We start from the raw sequence: 13,232 nt of genomic DNA, 5'->3' as shown, positions 1-13,232 counted from the left end.
TCTAGGGAAACAGAATAGACAGGAAATAATTGTAAATATTATGAGATTCCCCCCTCTCCCCTCCCCCCCCCCCACCGATGGCTCCCTCATCTGTTTGCTTGTTGTTTGCATTCATTGTCTGCTTGTTGATTTTTGCTCATTGTTTTTTGCTCATTGCCTGCTCATTGTCTATTTTGTTTTTTCTTTAGGGGGCACCAGGAAATGAACCTGGGTCCTCCCATGTGGGAAGTGGGCACTCAACTGCTTGAGCCATATCTACTTCCTGCTCATTTGGCTTTTATTGTTCTTTTTTTTATTATCTGCTCATTGTTTTTTCTTTGTTTGCTCATTGTTTTTGTTCATTGTCTGCTTGTCATTTTTGCTTGATGTCTGCTCATTGTCTGCTTCTTGTTTGTTTGTCTTCTTTAGGAGGCACCAGGAACAAAGCCAGGACCTCCTATGTGGGAGGTGGTGCTCAACTGCTTGGGCCCCATCCACTCCCAGTATGAGATTTTATAAAATTCTCTCACATGACTGCAGGGATGCACAAGTTCAAATTCTGCAGGCAAGCTGCACACCTGAGACTCTGATGAAAATCCTTGATGAGTTCCCAGGAGACATTGGCTGTTCAAAGTCAAGCTTGAAATTTCCCCTCAATGCTGAAATCACTTTCTCCTTTAAGGCATTCAACTGATTGGATTAAACATCAATCATTGGTGAGAGCAAACTCTTTGGTTGTTTGTAAATGTAATCAACCATCTACGCAATGAACTCAATGACAATGACTAAAGTCCATAAATGTCCTTGTATTACAGTTATTCCAGTGCTTACTTGACCAAAGAACTGACCATAATTATATGGTCAACACATTAGCCTAAACATCATGCCTATCCACACATACTTATCAGATTGTCAAATGCTCAAGAGAAAGCCAGAATCCTGAAAGCAAAAATAGAAAATTCCCTTTGATATAGGGAAGCTCTGTAAGATTAAATGCTGATTTCTCATCTGAAACCATGGAGGTAAGCAGGCAGTGGTATGACATAGTTCAGGTACTGAAAGAAAAAACTACCAACCAAGAATTCTGTATCCAGCAAAATTGTCGTTCAAAAGTGAAGGAGAGTTCAAAATATTCACAGATAAACAGAAATTTAAAGAATTTGTCAAAAAGAGTCCTGCCCTTCAAGAAATACTAAAAGGAGTTCAGCAGATTGAAAGGAAAAATCGGAGAGAGAAGGTTGGAAGAGAGTGTAGAAAGGAAGATTATTAGTAAAAGTAACTAAAAGGATAAAAAGAGAAATAAAAATAAAATAATAAAGAGAGTATCTACAACTGCAAGCAAGAAAGTTCCATCCATCTGCCCCATGGGACCTAAACCCCCTCTCAATCAAAAACAGAGTGGGCATCACCATCTGTGGCAGTTTGAGATTATTTATGAATCTCATAAAGAGAAAGATTGTGTTTGTAAACTAATCTATTCCTCTGGGTGTGATGCCCTTTGATGGTATTGGATTCACCTGAGATGCCTTTGATTAAATTATATGTTAAGATTAGGGTTGTTTTTTTAAAGGTTTATTTTATTTATTTCTCTTCCCTTCCCCCCTCCCCGTTGTCCGTTCTTTGTGTCCATTCACTGTGTGTTCTTCTGTGTCCGCTTGCTTTCTTGTCATGCAGGACCAGGAAACTGTGTTGCTTTTTTTGTTGTTGTTGTGTCATCTTGCTGCATCAGCTCTCCGCATGTGTGGCACCACTCCTGCGCTTTTTTTTGCATGGGGTGGTTCTCCTTGCAGGGTGCACTGCTTGCATGTGAGGCTCCCCTATGTAGGGGACATCCCTGCATGGCACAGCACTCCTTGTGCATGGTAGCACTGCACATGGGCCTGCTCACCACACAGGTCAGGAGGCCCTGGGTATAGAACCCTGGACCCTCCATATGGTAGGCAGATGCTCTATCAGTTGAGCCACAACCACTTCCCAGTAGGGTGTGACTCAGGTTGAGTCCCACCCCCTTGGTGGGCTATATAAACAGACACTCTCAAAAAGACACACCAGAGAGAAAGCTCCATAGATGCCAGAGGAGAGAATTTTGTGACAGAAAGGAGAAGGCTCAAATAGCTAAAGCCCATTCCATTTGCAGCTGAAGAGAACAGAACAGCTGAGAAGTCCCAAAAGGAAATGAACCCTCCGCCAGAGACTGACATAGGAAACCCTGAGAGACCAGGCAGAGATAGCCCACAATCTTATTTCAATACATGGCAACTATCACTTATGATACCTTGAGTTGGACTTTCCATGGCCTTGGGACTATAAGCTTTTACCCCAAATAAATACCCTTTTTAAAGTCAATGGATTGCACACTTGATGAACCAGAAAAAGAACAACAAACTAATCCCAAAGCAAGCAGAAGAAAGAATACAACAAAGATTAGAGCCAAATTGAATGAAATTAAGAAGAAAAAAACATTAGAAAGAATCAACAAAACTAAAAGCTAATTCTTTCGGAAGATCAATAAAATTGACAAACCCCTAGTATACTAAGAAGGAAAAAAAGAGAGAAGATGCAAATAAAATCAGAAATGAGATAGGGGATATCGCCACTGATATCATGAGGATACTTTGACAAATTGTATGCCAACAACATGGACAATTTAGATGAAATGGACAAATTTCTAGAAGCTTACAAGCAACCTACACTGATGAAAGAAGAAACAGAAGAACTCAACAGACCAATTACAAGCAACGAGATTAAACTAGTTCTCAAAAACATCCTAACTAAATTTTGGGGGAAATGGTGACTACAAAGACATGGAACACTCTTCTCTCCCAGAGAAACAGCTAGAAGACAGGTGGAAAGAACCTGGAAAAAATGTTCTAGGGTTTGGAACACCAAGGGAAGGCTGGACACCACCCAGATGAGAGAGGGGCAAAGGAAAAGAATCATGAGAATAAAACTTTGAGTTCAAAAGTGCAGCTGCAACTGCCAGCAATCTCCCCCACACTATAGACACTTGAAGTCTCAGGCCTCAGGGCCAGAAGCTATAGACAAAAGGGGCCTCAGGGATCCACCTCCCCCAGGAAAGGGGGAGAGAGGGATACAACCTAAGGCTGACTCAGCTTTTGACCCACAAATTTGGTCTGCTGTGTCACATGAACACTTCTAGGCTGGGTGGAGCAACACCATTGTTTGCCTTGTGGCACAGGACTAAAAAGATCCAACCCTCTCAATCTCCCTCACTTGGACTGGGACTGGTTGTTAAGGATGCAGAGGGAAGTGGAATTATTTCCTATCAAGGAAAGGGGAGGGAGCTGCCAGGAAAGGTTGGAGAACTAACTCTGAGAAAGTTTGAATTACAAGAGGGTCTTAGACTCAAGGCAGGATCCTCTATCATATTGATACAGTCCTTATCAAAGTGAACACATTCTGATCCCACTTTGAACTAAGAGGGCTGCCAAATATTGCCATCTGCTGGCAATTAAAAGTAAATAAGTAAGAGAGGCTTTTTCAGGCCCTTACAACTTCCCTCCTCAAGACCTTTAGAAGCAGGTCTACAATGGATTACTGGGCCCACGGCCCAGATTTGAGCTACTAACAGTGATAATCCTAAAGGTCCACAACAGGTTGAACAAAGAATCAAAGAACTGCAGTAACACACAGCTCCCGCTACTACTAAATCCCTACAAAAGAGAGAGAAATTGAGTATCTGAGTAAACTCACCATCATAATCAGATGCCTAGAAACAGCAGCAAAAAATTTCAAGCCATATAAGAAAATGGAAGAAATGGCCCAAGCAAAGGAATATATCAAAGCCACAGATGAGACACAGGATTTGAGACAACTAATCAACAAGATTCATACAAATTTCTAAAATCAAATTAATAAGTTGAAAGTCAATATGGCTAAAAAGATAAAGGACATCAATAAGACATTGAGCAAACGCAAAGAAGAATTGAAAACCTGAATAGAAAAGTAACAGAGGGAAGCAGACTTGGTCCAATGGATAGGGCATCTGCCTACCACATGGGAGGTCCGTGGTTCAAATCCTGGGCCTCCTTGACCCATGTGGAGCTGGCCCACACACAGTGCTGATGCACGCAAGGAATGCCGTGCCACACAGCAGTGTCCTCCATGTAGGGGAGCCCCATGTGCAAAGGAGTGTGCCCTGTAAGGAGAGCCACACAGTGCAAAAGAAAGTGCAGCCTGCCCAAGAATGGCGCTGCACACACGGAGAGCTGACACAGCAAGAAGACGCAACAAAAAGAAACACAGACTCCCAGTGCCAGTGATAAGGATGGAAGTGGTCACAGAATAGCATGCAGCAAATGGACACAGAGAGCAGACAATGGGGGAGGGGGAAAGAGAAAGAAAGAAATAAAAAATAAATCTTTTAAAAAAAAAGCAAAGTAACAGAGCTCATGGGAATGAAAGACACAATAGGCAAGATCAAAACCACATTAGAGGCATACAACCGTAGACTCGAAATGATAGAAGAAAGAATAAGTGATACATAAAACAGAACAGCTGAAATGAAGAGAGAAGAGAACAGAGAGAGAAAAGAATATAAAAATTGAGCAGGGGCTCAGGGAGTTGAAGGATAAAACAAAATGTAACAATATATGTGTCATGGGAGTTCCAGAAAGAGAAAAGAGAAGGGGAAAGGGGCAGAAAGAATATGTGAGGAAATGACAGCTGAAAATTTCCCAACTCTCACAAAAGAAATGAACTGACATGTCCAAGAAGCACAGTATACCCCAATCAAAAAATCCAAATAGCCCTACTCCAAGACACATACTAGTCAAAATGTCAAATGACAAAGAGAAAGAGAAAACTCTGAGAACAGCAAGGGGGAAGCAAATAATCATACACAAGGGTTGCCCAATAAGATTTAGTGCAGATTTCTCATCAGAAACCATGCAGATGCAAAGACAGTGGTAATATACAATTAGGATACTGAAGGAAAAAAATGGTGAGATGAGAAGGCCTTTTTTTTTTTTCTTTTTACACAAGCAGTGTTTTATTGTCACAGGAGAGTATTTCACATTTAACCCATTTGAGATGAGAATTCTTTATCCAGCAAGATTGTCCTTCAAATATGAAAGAGAGTTTAAAATATTCACAAACAAACAGAAACTATGAGAGTTCATAAACAAGAATCCACCTTTACAGGAAATATTTCAGGAAGACTTACACCTGAAAGTAAAAGGAGAGAGAGATTTGGAGGAGTGTATAGAAGAAAGAATAGCAGAAGGGATACCCAAAAGAGTAAAAAGGAAGAAGAAAATAAGATATGACATATGAAAATCAAAGAATAAAATCATGGAAGTAAATAATGCATTTACAGTAATATCATTGAATGCGATTAAACACCCCAACCAAAATATATAGGCTGACAGAATGGTTTAAAAAATATGAGCTATCCATATGCTGCCTACAAGAGATTCACCTTAGAATCTGCAATATAAACCAGCTGAAAGTGAAAGATTGGAAAGAGATTCTCCATGCAAATAGAAACCAAAAAAGAACAGGGATAGTTATACTAGTATCAAACAAAACATACTTTAAATGCAAAAAAAGTTAAAAGAGATACAGAAGGCCATTAGATATTAATAAAAGGGACAATATACAAGAAAGAAATAACAGTCATAAATATCTATGTACCCAACCAGCGTTCCTCAAAATACATGAGGAAAACTCTGGCAAAACTGAAGGGAGAAATAGATATCTCTACAATAATCATTTGGAGACTTCAACACACCACTCACATCATTAGATAGAACAACCAGACAGGTGATCAAAAAGGAAAAAGAGAAAGTGAACAATATAATAAACAAGCTAGACCTATGAGACATATACAAAAGGTTGCATTCTGAATCAGTGGATTATACATTCTTTTCAAGTGCTCATGGATCTTTCTCCAGGATAGATCATATATTAGGTCATAATGCAGGTCCCAATTAATATAAAAAGATTGAAATTATACAAAGCACCTTTTCAGATCATAATGGAATGAAACTGGAAATCAATAATAGATGGGAAAGAGGTAAATTCACAAATGTGGGGAGGCCAAACAACACACTCCTAAATAATCAGTAGGTCAAAGAAGAAATTGTAAGTGAAATTAGTAACTATATTGAAACAAATGAAAGTTAGAACAGAACTTATAAAAATTTATGAGATACTGTGAAGACAGTCATGAGAGGGAAATTTATGGCCCTAAACATCTGTATTTAAAAAGAAAAGAGATAAAATCAAAGATCTAACTGAACAACTGGAGAAACTAGAAAAAGAACATCAAATCAATCCCAAAAGAAGCAGAAGGAAATAATAAAGATTAGAGCAGAAATGAATGAAATTGAGAACAAAAATATAGAGAAAATTTTAAAAACCAAAAGATGATTCTTTGAGAAGATCAACAAAATTAACAAACCCCTAGCAAAACTAAAAAGAAAATAAGAGAGTTGCAGATAAATAAAAGCAGAAATGAAAAGGGGGAAGTTATGACTGACACTAGAGAAATAAAAAGGATCATAAGAGGATATTATGAGAAACTCTGTGCCAAAAAACTAGACAACCTAGATGAAATGGACAAATTCCTAGAAATGCACAAAGAACCTACTCTGATGCTACAAGACATGCAAAAACTTAAAAACTAATCACATTTAAAGAGATTGAATCCAACATCAAAAATTTCCCAACAAAGAAATGCCCAGGACAGATGAATTCACAGGTGAATTCTACCAAGCAATCCTGTTTAAACTCTTCCAAAAAAAATTGAAGAGGAGGGAAAATTGCCCATACATTTTATGAAGCCAACATCATCCTAATACCAAAGCCAGATAAAGATACTACAAGAAAATTATAGACCAATCTCTCTAATGAATAACAATGCAAAAATTATAAACAAAATACTTGAAAGTAAAATCCAACAATATATCAAAAGATTTATACATTGTGACCAAGTGGGATTTATTCCTGGTATGCAAGGGTGTTTCAACATAAGAAAATCAATTAACATAATACATCACATTAACAAATTGAAGGGAAAAAAAATACATGATCATCTCGATTGATGCAGACAAGGCATTCAACAAAATACAGCATCCTTTCTTGAGAAAAACACTTTGAAAGATAGGAACAGAAGTTCCTCAATATGGTAAAGGGCAAATATGAAAAACCCCCAACTAACATTGTACTCAATCGGAAAAGTTGAAAGCTTTCCCTCTAAGATCAGGAACAAGACAAGAATGCCCACAGTCACCACTGTCATTCAACACTGTACTAGAAGTTCTAGCTAGAGCAATTAGACAAGGAAAAAAAAGTATCCACATTGGAAAAAAGAGAAAGTAAAACTCTCACTATTTGTGAATAACATGATTCTATATCTAGAAAATTCTGAAATGTTACAACAAAGCTACTTGACCTAATAAACTAGTTCAGCAAAGTGGCAGGACACAAGGTCAACACACAAAAATTAGCAATGTTTCTGTATGCTAGTACTAAACAATCTTAGGAGAAAAATCAGGGGGAAATTCCAGTTTCAATAATAACAAAAAGAATTGAATACCTAAGAATCAATTTAATCAAAGAAGTATAGGACTTAAATGCAGAAAACTACAAAATAGTGCTAAAAAAAAAAAAAAGGACAGACAGTCCATGTTAATGGATTGTAAGACTAAATATCATGAAGATGTCAATTCTACCCAAACCGATTTATAGATTCAATGCAATACCAATCACATTTCTAACAGCCTAATTACAGAAATAGAAAAGGCAATTACCAAATTCATTTGGAAAGGAAAGTGCACCTGAATAGCCAAAAGCTTTCTAAGAAAGAAGAGCAAGGTGGGAGGAATTTCACTGCCTGACCTTGATACATATTACAAAGTTACAGTGGTCAAAACAGCATGGTATTGGCATAAAGATAGACACATCGATCAGTGGAATAGAATTGAGAGTCCACATAGAAGAGGTGGCATTGGATTGGGAAAAGTGGACATGGTGGCTGATGGGTATGGGGAAAGGCAGGAAGAGATGAGAGGTGGAGGCGTCTTTGGGACATGGAGCTGCCCTGGATGGTGCTTCAGAGGTAATCACCAGACATTGTAAATCCTCACAGGGCCCACTGGATGGAATAGAGGAGAGTATGGGCCATGATGTGAACCAATGTATATGAGGTGCAGAGGTGCCCAAAGATGTACTTACCAAATCCAATGGATGTGTCATGATGATGGGAACGAGTGTTGTTGGGGGGGGGGGAGAGGGGGGATGGGGGGTGGGGTTGAATGGGACCTCACATATATATTTTTAATGTAATATTATTACAAAGTCAATAAAAAATAAAAAAATTTAAAAAAAAAATCTGAACTTAAGAGTTAGGACAATAAAACATTTAGAAGAAAATATAGGAGAAAATCTTCTGGTTCTTGGGTTAGGCAAAGATTTCTTATATAGGATAAAAAAAGGCACGATCCATTTAAAAATTGGTAAAATGTACTTTATCATAATTTAAAAGTCTGATTTTGAAAGACATGGTCAAGAAAATAAAAAAGAAAACCTCAAATGCAGAAAATTATTTGCAAAAAAAAATGTATAAATCTAGAATATACAAAGAACTCTTGCAAATCAATAACAAGAAGAAAAACAATCTAATTTAAAATTTTGAGGCAGACACTTCAACAAACACAATAAAATATGGTCCATATCAGTAGCCATTAGAATAATGAAAGTTAAAACTGCAATGATATATCACTATATACCCACTATTTATCAGACTCTACCTAAAATTACTTACTCTGTGATTTCTAGAAACACTATTATTATTCAGAACCTCTCTGTTTCTAGATACAGGAAAAAAAGCCTTGCCTTCAGGAAATCAGGGTTTACTCTCTAGTCAAGGTCTTAAAAAATCTCCTTTGATGGTAAAGCTACTCAGAACAAAGGCCCCAGTCCTCAGGACATTCAGTCCACTTAGAGTAGCAGTTCACTCCCATCCTCTAGGAAGAGGTCTAGTGTAGACACTCAGTTGGAAGAGTTTAGGGCAAAGCTGTTATAAGCCATCCCCCTTCTTCAGTTCAGGCTTGAAATATGTGGTTATATTCCTTGCACCTCTTTAAGAAGGATTTTTCATAATACAACATAGCTTCTTCAATCCTTGAGGCTGCCACACAATTTTAAGACTACCCAGTCTTGAATCCCTCAAGTAAACTACACGGATGTGTTTCCCTCCCACTTGTCTAGAAAAGCAAAAAAGTAGGTCACTCTATATTCAGTATGAAAATGTACATGAAATGTCTATGAGGGCAAAGAATGGGAATTTAGTGATCCCTGTCTCAGGCAAAGGAGAGGAGCCTGTCCTTCACTAAGTTCTAGAATATACTCTGCTGGTAGAAGACTTTGACCAAATTGATAAGCTTCAGGTGGATGTGGCTGGTAAGCACACATGCACACTATAAAGTGACCCACATACCCCAAACAGGCAGCCTGGTCAAGTCGGCAGCACAGTGTGTGCATCTAGAGGTCAGGCTAGTTAGTCCTTGACAGCAGCTCAGCAGCACCTCCAGAGCACAGGCCAAGGAAGTCAACCTCTGGAAAGCTACCGGAAAACATTCAAACCACCAGAAGTGGTTTTGCTCGTACTGTAGATCAGCCTGCTACTTTGCATGTGTTAACTCTAGTAAGCTCTATCTTAGCTTCCTAGATTAGCCATGACCCATCACACAAGACCCAATCCCATTTCTGTCAATGTCTTGATTGTCCAACTAAGTCCAGGACAATTTTTTGCCTCAAGGACTGTAAGAATCTGGGACTAGGCAGTGGATGTATACTTAAACTTTCCAAATTGTGTTCTATAAAACAGTAATGCCCTAGAAAAATTAGGAAATGATAAACTAAACAAAAAGAGACAGACTTGTAAAGTGCAGGGTTTCTCATAAAATTTAATATGCCAAAGTGCATTGAGGTTCTAAAAATGGGGATGAAGTGTAAGGATTTTCCTAATTTATCTGACCATGAAACTCATTTTTCTCCATGGAACATCCTGAAGAACATTAGTGTTTTGTGGGATATGTTTTAAAAACCAGATGAAAACTGTAGTGGACAAGAGCAGTGACCAGGGTGACTCTGTAGAATAGAACCCTGCTCTATTCATCAGGCTAGTATAGGCTCTGGGGTCACTGAGTAAGAGTTCCACAGCACATACAACCTCCTCCACATCTGAAGGACAAACGTAGCTTTCTGTATCAAATTTGACAATTTAAGGACCATGTAATGCCATTTGCCCAGTGTTTCTGCCATGTTTTCATACTACCATTGATGGCACTGTTTCATGTGTCTATTTGCCTAGATGACATGTTAATTTTCTGTCCAACTACAGTGCAACCATCTGCAGGAAATCAACCTGGTGAAGGCCTTGTCTTTCCAGGATGGTGTCAAAGTTCCATGTGGAGAATCAGTCACCTCAGAACCTAAAAATTACCCAGGGATTTTTGGGATTTCCAGATCTGCTACCATCACATAATTAACAATTTCAGCAGAAAGAGTGAAATGCCAGGTACAGGAGAGTAGGGAAGAAGAAGCCATTTAAGCAAACAGTAATCAAAGAGACATCAGTAAAGAAAGGTAGAGCACATGAGTATGCACAAATTTCATAAATGAAACAGCCAAGAGGGCCCCAGGAAATGAGAGCACCAGGGCAGACTGAAGGCAGAAGTTCTATCCCTCCAACAAGAAAGGAACTCAAAGCTCAGAGAGCTGGGTTGCTTATCCTCAGCTGCTTGATCTGCTTCTCATTCCTGAAAGCATCTGTCCCAAGTGAGCTTATCATGGAAGCCTGAGAAGAAAGTCTTGTAACTGTTGCTAAGGAGTTAACTCAGGGGCAGGGCACAGAATGAGTTCTCTGGTGCCTTGAGTCACACAGTACTCATACTAGTCTCAATTTGATCTTTAAAGATCCATTTCAGACATGGTAAAAATCCCATGATATCCACCATAAAGGTGATACTTTTAAAATAATGCCTTAAAATTGAAAACGTGAGAAAGACAATAACCATATTTCTCAAAGAAGTTTGGTTATTAAAAAATCTCCTGAAGGAATTATAATAAAATAATGAGACTTAACAAATCAGCTATGTTCTCAATGAAGAACAAAAATTCCTGTGAAAATAGAAATCTCAATTTTTTACCAAATGCCCAATATACTGTAAATAACTTCCTCCCGGTATTATAAAACAGTTATTCTTGAACAGGGAAGTAAAAACCCTTGGGAAGGTGTATCTGAGACTTCGAGAGGTGGAGTTTGAGAAAGCATATTTAATCACTGCAATATAATTTAATACTTGGAAATTTTAAATATTTCCTTAGCACAGATTTTTTTTTTAGATTTATTCATTTTTATCCCCACACCTCTATTGTCTGCTCTCTGTGTCCACTCGCTGTGTGTTCTTCTGTGTCTGCTTGCATTCTCTTTAGGCAGCTCTGGGAACTGATCCTGAGACCTTCCAGAGTGGGAAAGAGGCAATCATTCTCTTGCACCACCTCAGCTCCCTGATCTGATGTGTCTCTTATTATCTCTCCTCTGTGTCTCTTTTTGTTGCATCATCTTGCTGCACCAGCTCTCTGCGTGGGCCAGCACTCTTGCACAGGGCAGCACTCCTGCACAGGGCAGTACTCTGCACAGGCCAGCACTCTGCGTGGGCCACACAGGCCAGCACTCTGCGTAGGCCACACAGGCCAGCTTGCCTTCACCAGGAGGTCCTGGGCATTGAACCCTGGACTTCCTATATGGTATACAGGAGCCCACATGCCAGAGCCACATCCACTTCACAGTACAGGTTTTGAAAAACTAAAGTTGGGCGATTTTTTTTCCTAGCAAGTCTAGATCAATTAGATCTCAGATGATAAGAAGGTAATTCTGTGGGAAAAAGGAAAAAAACTGCTCAACTTCAAGGTCATGGAAAGGAGTTAAAGGTTAGTACTCTAATCCCAGCCTCACAAAAACTAGCTAATTGGCCTGCAAATGACTTTAATCCTCTGCAAAGGAGGGATAACAATGGCACTTAAACTCTGTAGGGTTGTTGTAAATGTTCCTTTAGATAAAGAACATATCTGACACATCCTAAGTACCTAACAAAAGTTAGGTGTCATTGTAAGCCTTTATCTTTTGCAGGTCTGAGATTCTCAAATGAGGTAGCAAGTGGTGCAAATCAGAGTCTCGGGTAAGGCATATGATTGTTTACTTATTAATAGGTAGTATAGTTTTTTAAAGATTGAAAAACATTGATAGAACTTAAATTCTTCTGAGTTTCTGGTGGCCCCTAAATTCTCACAAATCTTGCAACTTCTCTGACTTTTCTGCTATTCCTATTAGTTTTTAATTTCATTTAATGCATATTAAAATTAGCCTATGTGCTAGCATAACATAGGGAATTATCTTGGGGTGCTTTTTGTCCAATTTTCAACCCTTATAAGGTTCAAGACATTAAGGTTATTATTACTTGAATGGTCCTCACTTCCATTGCTTTTGTGTCATTGCAGGTAAACCACAGGAATTATTTTCCATACTGGTATGTATATTCCACTTCTGTCTAGCTAAAAAAACAACTTAATACACATATTAAGGAGGGTCCCAAACAGCCAAGATAAAAATTCTTCCCCAGTGTCATCCCTTACATTTGAATTTGCACTAGTGAACACTGTAATTAAAGTTTCCAGAAGGTTTTCCTTTTTATCATGTTTTAACTTGGGCAATTTCCCAAAAACTTTTTTTTCTAATGAGTTCAAACTCTTCATCCACCAAGATGACTTTGTGAGTGGAAAAATGGGTCTGATTTAATTGATTTTACAGCAGAAGTATGGAGAAAAAGTTATATAATTTTTTTTCCTATGCTTTAAGTTAAACAAATATATAAAACCATTTCCAATGAGCCTTTTACTTCACATGTAGGGATCACCTGCCAAATAAGAAACTCCTATCAAGATGAAAAGCACCAAAATCAAAGAAACATTCATGGTATTTGGAAATTTTACTGAGATAAACCAAAAAAAAAAATACCTATTTTGATGTAAAATTTATGCTTAAAAGTACATTTTTAAAAGCATACTTTATAAATACCATCATTAAACAACTGTGTATCCCTTAAATGGAGGGAAAATACCTTTTCTTTTTTTGTCCTGACCTTTGAAAAGAAATTTATTTTCAAAGATTATAATTAAGATCAAGCACAAAATCATTATCTTGTTTTAATTTATCTTGAAGTGAC

The 13,232-nt window shown here is 38.2% G+C and overlaps 1 protein-coding gene across 3 annotated transcripts in view; it reads right to left on the bottom strand.

Annotated features, from left to right (window-relative positions):
* CCDC148 (coiled-coil domain containing 148) overlaps window positions 1–13,232 on the bottom strand; it is a 266,519-nt gene that overhangs the window by 166,992 nt on the left and 86,295 nt on the right. The gene's annotated exons all lie outside the window — the stretch shown is intronic.

Source organism: Dasypus novemcinctus, chromosome 7 (assembly GCF_030445035.2).
Source record: "Dasypus novemcinctus isolate mDasNov1 chromosome 7, mDasNov1.1.hap2, whole genome shotgun sequence".
Taxonomy (NCBI): Eukaryota; Metazoa; Chordata; class Mammalia; order Cingulata; family Dasypodidae; genus Dasypus; species Dasypus novemcinctus.
Note: the sequence above shows the minus strand (reverse complement) of the source record. Positions and strands in the feature narration are given on the sequence as shown.